At 41.8% G+C, this 12045-nt stretch overlaps 1 protein-coding gene across 2 annotated transcripts in view; it reads left to right on the top strand.

Moving 5' to 3' along the window:
- Window positions 1–12045, top strand: part of BMPER (BMP binding endothelial regulator) — a 235566-nt gene that overhangs the window by 5048 nt on the left and 218473 nt on the right. The window lies entirely within an intron of this gene.

The raw sequence follows: 12045 nt of genomic DNA, 5'->3' as shown, positions 1-12045 counted from the left end.
AAAACCCAGAGTCAGAGCTTAGTTTGGCATACATTTTATTCAGCAAAAAACATTATTCTGAGGTTGAAATTTCCTCTTTTAAATTCAGAGGTGCAGTGTAGAAATGGACCCTTTGCTCATAAAAAGCAATGTGAAATTCAATGTTACAAGAATCAGGGCTCCACCTGTCTTGGAGCCAACCAAATAGTGAAGACAGAGAGACCTTGTCTGCTGTCTTCTACTTTTTTAATCACAAAAATTCAATATCACTCAAAAGGAGCTCCCAGCATCTTAGATTCTCTCTGGTGCCTTATCTCCATAAAATCCTCATGTTCTTCATTGCTCAAATTAACTGCCTGGAGAATAGATTTCTATTATCTAAACAAGTGTTAGGCACATGTTTGAGGATGAGTGAGATAACGTTGCCTGAGGATTCAATTCACGTGTGTGAGCATGTATGAGAGAGAGAGGAAGAGAAGATATAAAGTAGGCAAGAGGTGTTCAGAGAGGTACTGCCACTCAGTATATGCACAAATACATAGATTGCCGTATATTTTCCAAGTTGTTTCATCTCATTTCTAGACTTTGGATGCTCACTATGGAAGAAATCAGATTAATTTATTTTTACTCTGTTTAGAAGGTGATTTGACCAATTACCTTTCAACAGAACAATTTTGGGGAATGGTAACAGTTAATGTATAGGACTGTGTTGGCAAATTCACAAAGACCGGTTCCGAAAGTTAGTCTTATCCATGCTTTATTCAGACTCAGACAAGTAGAGCAAATCTCGTGAGCTCACCCAGTTACTGAGAGACAGAACTGGGATGTGAAGTCAGTTCCTTCTCTGCTAAAACAGTTTCCTTCTGCTGGAAACGTTTACTACTTAAAAACTTCTACAGATACCTTCAAGAGCTTCAGAGAGTCCTTACAACCTGCACAGAGCTAACATAGGCTCTCTGTGAGGCAGTTAGAGTGGTTTTGATCTTGTACCACAAACCGTCTAGAATTTGGAGAGCCCTTCAAAGGAAGATACGGGTTTTGGCTGGCGTCATCACATTTTGGAAAAGAACTTTGGCCCAGACATCAGACAGTCTTGGGTTCAAGTCAAACTGGTGGTGAAGTTGAGACAATTACTTCACCTTTCCAAACCGTAGTTTCTTCATCTAGAGTGTGGGATGGATGTCAACATCTAGTTCACAGAGTTGCTATGTGAATTAAATGAGATGTCGCATGTAAGGTTTGGATTGGAGCTTGGCATAGAGTAAACACTCCAGAATGAGTTTTCATTGCTGTTGTTGATGATAGCATTATTTTTAAAAATTCTTATTTACTCACATGGAGTAGGATGCAAAGTTTGAAAAGAAAATGATAAAAGGGACTCTGATAGAGACAGACGAGGCATAGGGATAATGATGGCAAATCCACCCATTGTTAAGCATGAAAAGGTTTGTCAGAAATGTTTCCTTAGTTTTTCTGTCCGTCCAGGGTTGGAATGGGCTGATCTAGGCCACTTCCTTATTGGTCCAATGATCTTTGGGCTCTGGTGTGAGTTTTCCCTTCGTTCTTCATTAAACATAAAAACAAAAACAAAAACAAAAACAAAAACAAAAAACTTTCCGTGGAAGAGGGACCTGCTTTTTTGCAGAGTATTTACATCTCTATGCCTGTGGGGTCACCTTCACTTGTACTTTTATTGGCAGAGGGATTGGGTTGGGACCTGGAAGTGCTGTAATTCTGGAAAAACTGCCTAGTGGCCTGGCATCGTGGGGATTTTCCTGGCCTGCCTTGTGGAAGTCTCTCGACCCCTTTCCAGACCTGACTATGTTTTTGCTGCTTACTTACTCACGGCTCCCCTTCCCCATTCTATTTCAAACACCGTTTATTTTCTTTCAAGGCACTGGGCTTGACTGCAGGCATTGAGAGTAAACTGTGTTTTAAGTGTAGGAAATAATGTAGAGGAAAGAGCCCTTCCCCAGACTAGAACACAAGCTGGGGAGGATGGTAGAATAGGAGATAATGGGAAAAGTCAGGCCAGGCAAAATGGTGGAAAAATAAAACCAGTTAATACACATTTATTGAATAAATAAAGGATATCAGTTTTTCACACCCTCTTCTATGGCCCTTCTATATAAATGATGATATATTGAGTCCTTTGTGTCATAAAAGAATATGAGTAACATCACCTTTCATGGCACTTGGAGGTCAAGTGTGCTTGTTGAACTTAGTTAAGATCAGCAAATGAGCTGGATGTATGTTTTAAGACTTGTTGATTCTCAGTTCTAATTCTATAAAACACCACTCAAGGCACTAGGGATAGCAGGTTATAAATTCAATAATATTATTCTTTCTTCCTTCTTTCCACACCTCATCCCCTCTTCCATTTTATTTTATTATTTTTAGTCCTTTCTGTGTTTGAAGCATTGTGCTGGCTGGGGATCTTTGAGGAGACAAAGACCAACAGGACAGATTCTTGCCCACAGCCTAATGGGAGAGACAAACACACGCATAAATACAAAGTTTTATAAAGTTTTATAGGAGTGACAGGAAAGCACTGTAATACAGTCAAACCCAAGTACCGAGGGGGCTGCAGCTGAATTCTGACTAGAGTATCTAGGACCATGGTGGGGGAGGAGAGATGATCCAGGCAAAGGCTTGTTAGAGAAAAGATAGAAAGAGAGTGTGTGCTTGGGGCTGTGGAAATGGCAGAGTCTAGTGTGCCCCAAGCTGTGATGGAGCAGGAGTTAGAAAGCTCCATGGGAACCAGCACTGGGAGCACTTTGAAAGTAATAATAAGGATGTCAGTTCCACTCATGTAGTTGGGAGGAGCCACTTAATATTTTTGTGCGAACACATGTCACAATAAAATGCATTTTATCTAAAGGTCTCTGGGTGCTTTTGTACGGGATATATAGCATGTACAGAGGCTGGAGTTTGGACAACAGACTACAGGGATATTGTGTGGTCAGGTGAGATCAAGCAGCCTGGAGCAAGGGTGAGCAGTGAGAATGGAAAGAAGGTGTTGGGACAAACCAACGTCAGTCTTTTGAATTTCTTTGACTACTTTCCAGTCACAGTGTATTTAGATGAATCCCAAAGGTATTGGAAAAAAAATAGAATATTTCAGTGGAAAGGCTCCAAACCATGCCCAGCAAGACATAGTTGCTAAAATGCAGCAGTCATTACAGTGGAGTGATTGCTAGCACAGCCACTTTGCTTGTCGCTTGGTGCCTCTCGAGCAGGGCTCTGCTACTTGAATAGAGTACTTCTCTTCCCAGAGTGCACTCTCGAAATTCTATTTGAGAGAACCACCCCTCTCCTTTTACTCACAGTGACACTCTGCCTTACACTGCTGCATAATCCATTTGGTAAATTATTGGGTCTGGTAGATATGTTCATGATAGTATGTATGCTCAGTTTTAGCACAGTTTTTATACAGTAACCAGAATTGGGTGGCTCACCTTTAAAAAGTGCACCAGCATGCCATGACATCAAGAACCACTAGTCTTGCAGAGGTGTTTTGGAGCCCACGTTTATAGCACTTGGCAAGAAAATAGATGGCAGAGGTGAGAAATGGGAAAAATTCAAGGGAATTTTGAGAATTCTAGCCAATATAGACACTGTAAGAAGAGAAGGGGTCACTTGGGTGGGTGGGTAGTAATCAATTTAGATGTAATGTGCTGGGCTCGATAGACCTTCAAGGTAGAAAAGCCATGTAGGCTCTTAAAAATGTGGATCTTGGGTTCAGTAGAGAGAAATCAGGACTAGAGGTTAGCAACTTGTTACCTGTCTGCATAGAAATAAAGTTCAAAACTTTGGGAATAAATTATTTGCCTTGGGAAGGGGTTTAAATTGAGATTTTAAAGAAATGGGCCTACAATATTAGCTAGAAGAAGGGTTATATCTAAAAGAAGTACAGAAAAGGAGAAACCTGTGAAAGAGATGGAACAATTAGTTATACAGGCAAGAGGAGAACCAAGAATGCACAGGCCAAGGCAGAGATGTTTGAAGAAGACAAAGACTAGTGGCATTAAACATTACAAAGAATTGGAAGATTCTAGGAGAATATCAAAGAAGAAACTTTCTCATCTTCTTGGACTATTTGAAACAATGAACAATGGTCCCTCCCCCACCACCCAGACCCTGCATATTTGCACATGGGATTGAATTGATCATAGATGAGATTCAGTGGAATCCCAGTTGGCAGGAATCCAAATTGCTGTAGGGATTTTGAAAATTTAATGCAAAAATCACAAATTTTCCAAACGTTGACTTTAAAAGATGTTAGCAAAAGTGAATAAATACCATGTGAAATTTTAAAAGGTACCCAAACAAAACTAATTTCACGGATAACAGTAATATACTTTTTGCAAACGTCATTGGAATGTTTCTATAGTTAAATGTAAAATGGGCCAGGCCACATTGAGGCCTTTTTTATTAGGAATAAAAGTAACAATATAAAAGAGTCTGACTAATATAAAAACTTAGTATTATAAACTTTCAAGTTTGCTCTATTAAATTGCTAATGGTGCTTTAAAAATATTATGATATAATTTAATGTCTTAAATTCTAGGTCTTCAGGTAAGATATTTTCTTTTTTCATGAAAAGTTTAAATCCTATTTTGTCAGTGAAGTACAGCTGTGGTATGGGGGCCTCTGTGTGTGAATGTATGGGTTTGAGTCTCACCTGGGTTGCCTGGCAGCTGTGCACCGCTGAGCAGACACCTTACCCTTTCTGAGACTTCGTTGTGAAGTCCTGGACAAGTCGCAGTGGTGTGTGCCCTTCAACAGACTTAAGTGGTTGGCTGTGGGCATTAACTGAGGTGATGGGTATGAGTTAAAGGCCAAGATGCCTGTGAAAGTTGTTTGTAAACAGTGTAAATGAAACAGTTATTAAGGGCAAGAACTTAAATAGATGAAAGTGAAATCTATGCCATAAACCACTTTTCAGCACATAATTCAGTGAACATATTCTTTGGGAATGATAGCTTAGTGGTTTTCATCTCTACCCTTTAATAGTTGCATGGCTTTCAGTAAATTGCCTAACATTTCTATATCTCAACATCTCTATCTTTATCATGAGGCTCTTGTCAGAATTGTAAGTTACAACACGGAAAATTCTCACAACATGGTCTGGGCCATGGTCAACAGTTTAGAAATGATAGCTACTTCCACCACTGGAGTGTCATGGAATGACTGTCTTTGCCGTACTTCAAATTACAGACTGTATTTATGGCAATTTATTGTCAACACCTATGAAATGTGCTTATTCTTAATTTTTTTTTTTTTGACGGAATCTCTTTCTGTTGCCCAGGCTAGAGTGCAATGGCATGATCATGGCTCACTGCAACCTTCGCCTCCTGGGTTCAAGTGAGTCTTCTGCCTCAGCCTCCCAAGTAGCTGGGACTACAGTTGTGTGCTACTACTCCCAGATAATTTTTTTTTTAATTTTTAGTAGCGATGGGGTTTCACCATATTGGCCATGCTGGTCTCAAACTCCTAACCTCGTGATCCACCCACCTGGGCTTCCCAGAGTTCTGGGATTACAGGTGTGAACCACCGCCCACCCGGCGTATTCTGAAATTTTTTCAGGGTAGACAATGGAAGGTCAGAAGAGGCCACTGCTTTTCTGTTAAGGGTGGAAAACCCTTGTAGTGTTTGGGGCTTAGGAAGATGGGTTGCTCCTCTATATTTTTCTTTTCAAAGCTTCACCTGCTTAACTTTTGCTAATTTACAAACAATGAATCACAGTGATGTTTTCTCATTGAGGCCCAGTTGTCCTCTGCAGTCCTTGCCCATCAAATCAGGAAGTGGCAGGTAGGAGGCCAAAATGTAAAACTAATGACCAGTGGCCCCGCTGAGCCTGAAGCTTCTGAGTCCTCTCCATTTTAAAGAGTGTGATGTGACAAGCATCCTGCTTTCCAGCCAGCCACAGGCACTAGTGCATACCTGTGGGATGGGGCCTCTTTCTAGAAAGGGTAAGCCCAGATGAGCTGCTGTGACTGGATTTGGACATGTGGGCCCCACACATTCATACACACTTTCTGTTCTTGGGACTGTCCTGCCAACTCCTCTAAGCGCCTGCTGCTGCTTCTTGGTAATAGCATGTTCTGCCTTGTAGTGTAGTGAGTTGGGCCAATTCATGTCTTAAGGGATGGTGTCTTAAAGTGTAAGAACCTTGTCATGGTCATCAGCTTCATAGCTTCAGCGAGAGGTCCACAACTTTGGGACTTGAGTGGGAGTTAGGCTGGAGTTTCCTGTTTATAGTTGGGGTTGTTAACACTTGGGATAGCTCCCCCAGAATGGAACTTCAAGTTCCAAAACACGATTCTCCCAGAAAGTTTGTCACAGAAGGTCAACCTCCTCTATAAAAGACATCCTAAATAATCATTACGTAAACACTGTCTTTCCTTCGAAAGGAATGTTATCACATTTGAAAATATAGAATCATATAGATACTTAGATCTGCTTTTATTTGTGATAAAAGAAACATTCCCTTTTATAGAAATATACTGCTATCAAAAGCAGAAATGTCCCTGACAAGGCAAGAGGTATAGACAAGGGAGGTTCTGGGATGATCTGACTTCCACTTTCAAAAAGTCACAATGAAAAATGTCTCCTGATTGCTAGAGCTGGCATTCCCCAGGCCATTCTAGCCCCTTTCAATGAGGCTAACTCTGAAATCTTGACACAAGCCTTCATGTTTATATTAGGTTTTGGATGTTAGTTCCCTTGGCTTCTGGGAGCTGACTCTGTTGAAAATTATGTTTTTCTTTTAAGGACAAAGGCCTTATTGTATGTACATGTCGTGTGGTGTAATGAGCTTTCTTTCTTTCTTTCTTTTTTAATGTTAGATAATGGGTGGTACTAACCTCCATCTGCCAAATGAGAAGTTCAAAGATCTGTAAACTGATGGGCAATTTTAAGGTTTCACGCAGGTAACTCAGCAAGAGAAAATGAGAGGGTGGGACCGTGGCATCTCCACTGACCACAGCATGTCCCCCAAATGCCCTGCTTCAAGGGAATAGACATAACAGGACTCTGAGCGAGGCTCTGCAGATGAGTGATGGTACCCAGAGCCACTTCAAAGAGAATGGCAGAATACAAATAAGGAAGATAGTAATCATCGCATTTTAACTTATAAAAACAAGCCTTTCCAAAACAACACTTGTATTCTTGGTCACTTATATAGTATTTGACCAGATGATTTTCATGGCTGCTAATGCTGTCCACATAGGCCAAGCACCTTATTTTTAGACCCTGTGTGGTCCGTTGGCCACTCTGGTGGCTCTGCTGGCCTTTTTGGATGTGGGTAACCTCAGGAAGGCTATTTCTAGTAGGGACAGCTTGGCCCGTGGAAAGGAGGTATGAAAACATGAAGCTGCTCCTCCATTTCTTTGGGCCACTGTAAGGGACATTTTTAGCTTGTGTGTGTGTGTGTGTGTGTGTGTGTGTGTGTGTGTGTGTGTGTAGACAGTGTCTCACTGTCACCAGGGCTGGTCTCAAACTCCTGACCTCAAGTGATCCTCCTGCCTTGGCCTCCCAAAGTGCTGGGATTACATGAGTGAGCCACCACATCCAGCCAGCATCTTGATCTCAATTTTTTCCCTCTTTCTCTTGAAGCGCCTTTTAAAAACCTATTTTCTTAGATCCTTCTTTGAGGCATGTCTATGGGCTGCAGCAATAACATTAATGAATGTCATTTTCATTCTTTGCCATGTTGATTGCTCCATGTCTTATTAAAAGATACTGGGGTATTCAGTTTCCATGATTTTGTAATTGAACAGAGCCATTGTGCCAAGATACTAAATTTGCTCCCTCTTTGCTCAGAGGGCAGAGTCCGTTCCATGTCAGTGGCCTGTGGGGCTTGCAGCTTCTGCCTCCAGTAAAGACTGCCTCATTCTGTTCCTTTACTGCTCAGAAATTCATGAATTCCAGAGACACTCAGAGCCTGCTGGGTCTCTCCTGCTTTGTGGATTTATGGTGTAAAAGCAGTAGCATCAAGACATTCACATAGCAGTGTTTTTTTTTTTTTTTTTTGGTCTCGGGGGACACTATTTTCCTGAGTGAGAGAACGTGAAAGATGAAGCAGATATTCTCCCACTTGGGAGCCGCAATGCCAAAACAGTTAAGGTCTTGCCAAGGGCCTGTGTTTATGCCCTTTGGGGGGAACGGGGCCCATTAGACTTGAGTTGTGGTGATTTCCTGTTTTCAAGCACATGTGAAACAGTGATCCTGGTGCCCATTGGGATCCACCAGAGGTCAGCTGCAGCCCCATTAGCACATAGGTGAGTACCAGGATGAAATTTCTTGTCCCTTAGTGGTGACTCAAATCGGAAGTTGTGGAAGAGCTGGCTGGCAGGGAAGGGCACAGGAACCCACCGTTTTTGTACATCCCATTAGTCTGGGGTGGCTTCTGTTGGAGGAACCAGCCCTTTTCTCTCCCTGCTGGGATGTGCTGGAAATGCATGTACCAGATGGTGCTGCTTCCTTTTCCTCCATGGGTGCGTCTGTGTGCAGGAAAATTGTTAAAAACCGTGAATTTTTTTTCTGTTTCAGGTAAACCATATGCTGACCAAGGGCAAAAAAAATTCTTAAATTACCTTGCATGCTAATTAGTCATGTTACAGAAATCTGGAGCCCCCAGATTGTGGAGTTAAGAAATGTTTGATATTTGTCTGATGTTGACCTATAGGAGTAGCAATTTTATGTGGTTCAGCCTAATGTATGCTTTGAGGACCTTTAGGCTTTTTCAAGGGAGGTATTTATCCTCCAGATTATTGCAAGGGATATGTAATCCTCCAGGTTATTGCAGTGTACCTGAATGAGGGGGTCTTTAAATTCAGAGGGAATTTGCACTGGGTTCATAAACTAAAGCTAAAATGTGGTGGTATAGTAAAATGCCTCTCAATCTGTGAACTTCCAACTCTGAATTAACGGGCTCTTCTGTATAGCCTCAAGACCCCTCTGGGGGTGGTGGGCCAGTAGGAGAGGGAGGGGAGAAGCAGTGCTCAGCTTAGGCGGTGAGCACATGGTAGAGGCTCCGCAGGAAATGTTTGAATGGCATTGCAGGACTGCAGTAGGCAAATGACTGATTGATGGTCATTAAACTTAGCACACATTTATTGAGCATTTATGTTAATAATGTCCTGAGGCACTGCAAGATGGGAGCAATGCTTTTTACATGAACAGAAGGGGAGTAAATTATAGTTGAGATAGTTTTGAAGTTAGATATCCTTTATTGCTTTAGAGGTCTTTGAAAATTGATTAACTTATGCAAGCCAGAGATATTAACTTTGGTTTGGAATATTCGATTAGTCAGAGCAACCTGTTAGACCTTGACCATGCTAGAATTTAAATGGTTATGTATCTGTGTGTGTGTGTGTGTGTGTGTGTGTGTGTGTGTGCGTGTGTGTGTATATATATATCACAAGTTGTGGAAGAGCTGGCTGGCAGGGAAGGGTGCAGGAACCTACCCTTTTTGTGTATCTCATTAGTCTGGGGTGGCTTTTGTTGGAGGAACCTCTCTCTCTCTCTAAATATATACATATATATATGTATATATATATATGTATATATATACGTATATATATGTATATATATATATATATGTATATATATATATAACATTTGGATAATGGTTTTAGTTTGGAAACTACCCTCTTTGTTAGAATCTTAGATGAAAGTGTGAATGAATGTGTGATAAAACCAATCATTGTGTATGTGTGCTGGGGACCCATACAATGGACCCTGAACACTAGTGACAAGGGGCACACAATTCTGTTGCTTGATGTATCCCCTTCCCTGGGCCTCTGCCCCTTCCTCCCTCACACACTTCAATCTGGCTACTTCTCTTCTCTCACACAGTTTTAGGTTGTTAACAAGTCAGTGGTTAGACTTTTGCCTTCAGTTTCTTCTGTTCTCCCACCAGGGCTCCAACAGTGGTGGGTCTCAGATTTTAGTGTGTGTAAGAATCACCAGGGAATTTGCTAAAATATGCAGATTTCCTGTGTCCTGGTTCAAAGATCCTGATGGAGTAGGTCTGGCCAGCTCCTGTACAGACCAGGGAAGCTCCATATTTTTTTTTTCATACAGAGTCTTGCTCTGTCTCAGGAGCTGGAGTGCGGTAGTGTGACCTCGGCTCACTGCAACCTCCACCTCCTGGGTTCAAGGGATTCCCCTGCCTCAGCCTCCTGAGTAGCTGGGATTACAGATGTGCACCACCATGCCCAGCTAATTTTTGTATTTTTAGTAGAGATGGGGTTTCACCAGGTTGGTCAGGCTGGTCTCAAACTCTTGACCTCGTGATCTGCCCACCTTGGCCTCCCAAAGTGCTGGGATTACAGGCTGAGCCACTGTGCCTGTCCAGGAAGCTCCATTTTTAATAAACGCTTTCAGTGACTTTTAGTAGGGGCCAATGTTTGAAACACTCTTTCCACCTGATGTATAATAGAAAGAGAGGGATATATGAATATGAATATAAACATAAACATGTATGTTTATATTTAAATCTTAGGTACAGTTGAAATTCTGTTACTGGTGTAAAACTGTAACAGATCAACTATCGTTTACATAATTTTGCTTGTTGTGGAACTTTTACACAATTATCTTGCACATTAACTGTCTTTATTGAAGTGTTCTTTTCCTATTCATGTCATCTTTATCAAACCTCCCTTAGTCACCCAACCAGAATTAACTCACTTGTTCTCTGAAGACTTTATATTGGTTACTTTTTATTATAACCCTTACTCTTCCCTCCTTTGAATTTTTATTAATTAGTTACATGACTTTCTCCCCTACTGGACTTGAAGTTTCTTCAGGATAGGAATAGCATGTAATTCTTCTCATGATCAAAACATCTAGAACAGCGCCTTGCAGACTTTAAGTCTTAATACATATTTTGTGAACAGACGTTGTATTCCTAAGCTGGGGATAGTCCAAACTTCATTTTTCTCAAAGACACTCGGTGAGGTAGGGCTGGTGTTCTTAAGAAACCTGTTTCATAACTGAGCTCATTAAGACGCAGAAAAGGAAAAGCACGGTGAAAGTCCCACTGCAATCAGAGCGAGTTGGGACTACTATTCAAGTATAAGAATCCTGTCCCATCCTAGGCAGACTCCACAGAGCTCTCTTTAAGAGGATGCCACCTAACCACAAGGGTTGAGAGATTGCCCTGCAGGGTCGGTAAGAGAGACCCAGCAAATATCTTCCCTGGAGATTATGTTTTTAACAGTCGTTGTGGTCCAGTTAGGTAGCGTCCTGCCTTTGGTTGGGACAGGCTGTCATGCTGGGCTGCTTCCAGTCTCTTCATGGGATGGATTCCCATGGGGATACACTCTGTTTCCTGTGGTCTTTCTGGGATGGGTAGCAGCTGCAGGACGAAGCTGATGTGACGTTATGTTTGTTGCTTCTTTAGCATGAGCCAACTAAATGGAGCGATTTGACACAAAACCCAGGGTTTTATGACTGACCTGGTGGGATCCAGCCACATCTGCAGGAATCAGATGCAAATAACACAGAGTTGAGGGCCAGGTGAAGTGGGATCCAGCTCCCCACCCTACTCCATCCCCCTTGACTCCCCAAAACCTCTGTAGGAAGCTGTTTCCTTCTGCTGGCAAATTACAGCCAGCAGGTACCTTCCTTGTCCAGAATAAAGCCATTCTGGGAAATTTTAGTATTTTTTCTCTCCCTTTTGCTGCCCTGTTTCTGCCCACACCCTTCTTTCCCTGCTGAGGGACAGTGTAAAGTCAAGCCGACCAGGCTCTGATTCCCATCACCTTCACAGAATTCTGGTCATGTCGCTGGACAGTTTTCCATACTTTAAATGGGAATCCTTTAAACTTTTTTTTTTTTTTTAATTAGCCTGGCATTCCATTGTTCCAAGGATTCATCTCCATCCTTATTATGTTTTACCATGTTATTTTCTTTCTTTGTCATTAGTGCAGAAATTCCATGATGTCACCATTCCCTGAGTTTTGTGTCTAGTTTTCCTCAGTCTCAGCTTTTAATTCTTGAGTTCAGCCCGATACTGAAATGTACAAACAGTCATTACAGTGGGCAGGCTGTCCC

Source organism: Saimiri boliviensis, chromosome 10 (assembly GCF_048565385.1).
Source record: "Saimiri boliviensis isolate mSaiBol1 chromosome 10, mSaiBol1.pri, whole genome shotgun sequence".
In the NCBI taxonomy this organism is placed as follows: Eukaryota; Metazoa; Chordata; class Mammalia; order Primates; family Cebidae; genus Saimiri; species Saimiri boliviensis.
The sequence above is the reverse complement of the archived record's forward strand: the minus strand, read 5'-3'. Positions and strand labels throughout refer to the sequence as shown.